This window comes from Lolium rigidum, chromosome 2 (genome assembly GCF_022539505.1).
Source record: "Lolium rigidum isolate FL_2022 chromosome 2, APGP_CSIRO_Lrig_0.1, whole genome shotgun sequence".
NCBI lineage: Eukaryota > Viridiplantae > Streptophyta > Magnoliopsida > Poales > Poaceae > Lolium > Lolium rigidum.
Genome location: NC_061509.1, coordinates 98,347,481 through 98,351,955, shown reverse-complemented (window position 1 = coordinate 98,351,955; position 4,475 = coordinate 98,347,481).

Below are 4,475 nucleotides of genomic sequence, written 5' to 3'. Positions count from 1 at the left end.
GGGATGATCAAGACTAACCCTTGAAGAGATTCCAAAGCCTATAAGAGTAGGCTCTTATTGCTGCGGTAGACGATCACTTGCCGCTTGCAAAAGCGCGTAGAAGATCTTGATCACGATCGCTTCCGGCGCCACGAACGGGCAGCACCTCCGTACTCGGTCACACGTTCGGTTGTTGATGAAGACGACGTCCACCTCCCCGTTCCAGCGGGCAGCGGAAGTAGTAGCTCCTCTTGAATCCGACAACACGACGGCGTGGTGTCGGTGGTGGTGGAGAAGTCCGGCGGAGCTTCGCTAAGCGTGCGGGAACTATAGAGGAGAGAGGGGCGGCTAGGGTTTGGGAGGGGGGCGCCGGCCATCTAGTGGTGCGGCCACCTTGTGGTGCTTGGGGTGGCCGGCCCCCTTCCCTTGGCCCCTCATTATATAGGTGGAACCCCAAGAGGTGGTGTCCAAGTCTTCGAATAAGACCCGAACCAAAAACCTTCCATAGGAGGGGGGAAACCTAGCCAAGCTAGGACTCCCACCAAGGTGGGAGTTCCACCTCCCATGTGGGGGGTGGCCGGCCCCCTAAGGGGGAGTCCACTTGGGACTCCTCCCCCAATAGGGTTGGCCGGCCATGGAGGTGGAGTCCCATGTGGACTCCACCTTCCTTGGTGGTTTCTTCCGGACTTTTCTAGAACCTTCTAGAACCTTCCATAGAACCTTCCGCGACATTTTAATTCACATAAAATGACATCCTATATATGAATCTTATTCTCCGGACCATTCCGGAACTCCTCGTGATGTCCGGGATCTCATCCGGGACTCCGAACAAATATTCGAACTCCATTTCATATTCAAATACTACCATTTCAACATCCAACTTTAAGTGTGTCACCCTACGGTTCGTGAACTATGCGGACATGGTTGAGTACTCACTCCGACCAATAACCAATAGCGGGATCTGGAGATCCATAATGGCTCCCACATATTCAATGATGACTTTAGTGATCGAATGAACCATTCACATACAATACCAATTCCCTTTGTCTCACGATATTTTACTTGTCTGAGGTTTGATCTTCGGTATCACTCTATACCTTGTTCAACCTCGTCTCCTGACAAGTACTCTTTACTCGTACCGTGGTATGTGGTCTCTTATGAACTTATTCATATGCTTGCAAGACATTAGACGACATTCCACCGAGAGGGCCCGAGTATATCTATCCGTCATCGGGATGGACAAATCCCACTGTTGATCCATATGCCTCAACTCATACTTTCCGGATACTTAATCCCACCTTTATAACCACCCATTTACGCGAGTGGTGTTTGATGTAATCAAAGTACCTTTCCGGTATAAGTGATTTATATGATCTCATGGTCATAAGGACTAGGTAACTATGTATCGAAAGCTTATAGCAAATAACTTAATGACGAGATCTTATGCTACGCTTAATTGGGTGTATCCATTACATCATTCATACAATGATATAACCTTGTTATTAATAACATCCAATGTTCATGATTATGAAACTAATCATCCATTAATCAACAAGCTAGTTAAGAGGCATACTAGGGACTCTTTGTTGTTTACATATCACACATGTATTAATGTTTCGGTTAATACAATTATAGCATGGTATGTAAGCATTATCATAAACACAAAGATATATAATAACCATTTATTATTGCCTCTTGGGCATATCTCCAACTGATCTCCCACTTGCACTAGAGTCAATAATCTAGTTTACATTTGTAAAGATATAACACCTTGGCCTTTCGGTGCTTTATCATGTTTTGCTCACGGGAGAGGTTTTAGTCAATGGATCTGACACGCTCAGAACCGTATGTATTTTGTAATTCATTTGCGTCTCAACGCATCACTCATTTCCAAATGAGTCGGCATTAAATATGTTTGGTCTTCCGGTGGAACCTTAATTCCGCGGTCCGAAATATGTCACTAATATTGTCATACACAATATAGCTTCAAAGTTCCGACTCGTCGGAACTACACCAAGTTTTCAAAGAACCTCTTGACTTAACATCCTTTGTCATTGTCAAAATAATGACATACTCTGCCTACTTTTGTAGAATCCGTCACAATATTTAGAACTCTTCTAAATCTAGCATAGACAACTTCTAGCTTATTGTGCTACCTTTTAAACAACACTTAGTCTAATTTGAGATTGAAATTATATTTTATATGTGACAAAACCAATATCGGTGTAACACCTTACAGCGATTTGTTTGTCATTTCTTCATACAAAAAATATATATATATATCCTTAGTTCTTCTAAAGTACTCAAGGATATTCTTACTGTTGTCCAATGATCATCATATGAATCATTCTGGTATATGCTCATAACACTTTATAGCACATGATATCTGATTGTGTACATATTATTCGTGATCTATAATCACTCATGTGTTTTTACTCATTGAGTGTCAGATACACTCAAGTCTTGTTAAAACTTAACATGACAAGAATATTTTCTTAATGTTTCTATATTGAACTATTTCAATATCCATTCTATGTACTTTGACTTAAACTTATTTTGTGTTTCAATCTATCTTCATAGATCTTGACACTAAATATGTTTCAGTCCAAATCCTTTCATTGAAGTTTAATTTTCAATGAAACCTTTTAATCAAGTATATAATTACATCATTTATAACCAACTATATGTCATCTACATAAGTATTATAAATATGTCTCAGCGCTCCCACTTAATCTCTTGCAAATGCAAGCCTCTTCATCGTCTCTGATGAAATCAAAAACTCTTTGACTATTTCATCTGGTGAAGATTCAACTCCGCGATACTTACTTCATCCAATTGAAGTTCGTATACCTATCTAGTATTCCACGGACCAGCAAAACTCTTGGTTGTATCTTGTATACACCTTTAATACACACTTTTGATAAGTAATGTATTTTGCCATCCTTTCTAACATATCTCATAAAAGAAATATGTAGTGATTACTAGAATAATCCATATAGACTATAAGCATTGCTACGGAAGATCTAATCTTATCGTATTCAATTCTTTGAACTTTGTCGTAAACAATTTTTCGATAAGTCAAGCTTTCTTCAAGGATATTTCATCCAAGTCTATCAATTTCATAGATCCATTTACTTTCATAAAGTATTCATCTATCTTGGATTTCATGGCGCATGGCCATTTTAATGGAGTCGGGGCCCATCATAACTTCTTTGTTTTGTAGTTGGTTTATCATTGTTCAAAATCAATCCTTTGTCCACAAATCATTTATTTGATCACAAAGTAAACCATACCTACAAGGTTCAATATGTACTTCGATCTCCATGGCTAAAACACTTTGTAGTCATAGGAGCCATGATCGTCGTGGCCGCTTCCGGAACCAATTCCGATGCTGCGCTACTCAGATCATTATGCTCAGGTTCATAAACCTTATCAAGTTCTATTGTCCTCCCACTCAAAAACTTCGCTAGAAACAATTTCTTGGAAATAAGAAACATTGACAAACACTTTTGTCTTTGTCTCCATTAGTGGGAAGAATTCCCAATCAATTCTCTGGGATAACCAACAAAGACATTCATCCGATTTTGGTTGTAAACTTATTTACTTATGCTATGCATACCAAAATTTAAGAAAAGACTATTAGGGTTTATACCCATGTCATAACTCGTATGATGTCATTTCAACGGATCATGATGATGCTCTATTCAGGTGTAAAGCGGTAGTCTCTAAAGCATAATTCACAAAAATATAATGGCATTAATATTTTATCTCATCATTGACCCAACTAGGTTTGGATACATCTCTCGGATACTTCATCATCACTATGATACTCCAAGAAATGTGAGTTGTAGAACAATTTCATAACTCTCTTAGATGTTCGCTAAAACTAGTAATACAAATATTTCCACTATGATCCAATCATAGATATTTGACTTTTCTATTACGATGATTTCTACTTCATGCTGAAATTTATTTGAATCCATTCAAATGTTTCAAACTTCTTCCTTATTGAATATATCCACATATATACTCAATTCATTGTTGAAAGTTTTCATGAAGTATAAGAATCTCCCGCACACAACTATGCCCAGTGAACCATATACATCATCATGTATTTTTCCACTAAGTTAGTTGCCTGTTCAACTCTTGGCCTATGAACGGTATTTTAATCATTCTCTTTAGAAAAGATTTGCAAGCGCCAAATGATTCAAAAATCAAATGACTCCAAAAATCCATTTACATGGAGTTCCTTCATGCGTTTCTTTCTAACATGACCTAAATGGCGGTTCCACAAATAAGTGGAATTCAAATCATTTGCCTTATGGCATTTTAGCGTCGATGTTATGTATGTGTGTTTCACCATTAAGATTTATAATAACTTATCCATCATACATGGAGTAATGTCATAATTTGAACAACTCATTGTTTTCATTTGACCAGAGCAAAATAACAATTATTAAGTTCTTTATTATAAATTCTAATGGCTAGATAGAATA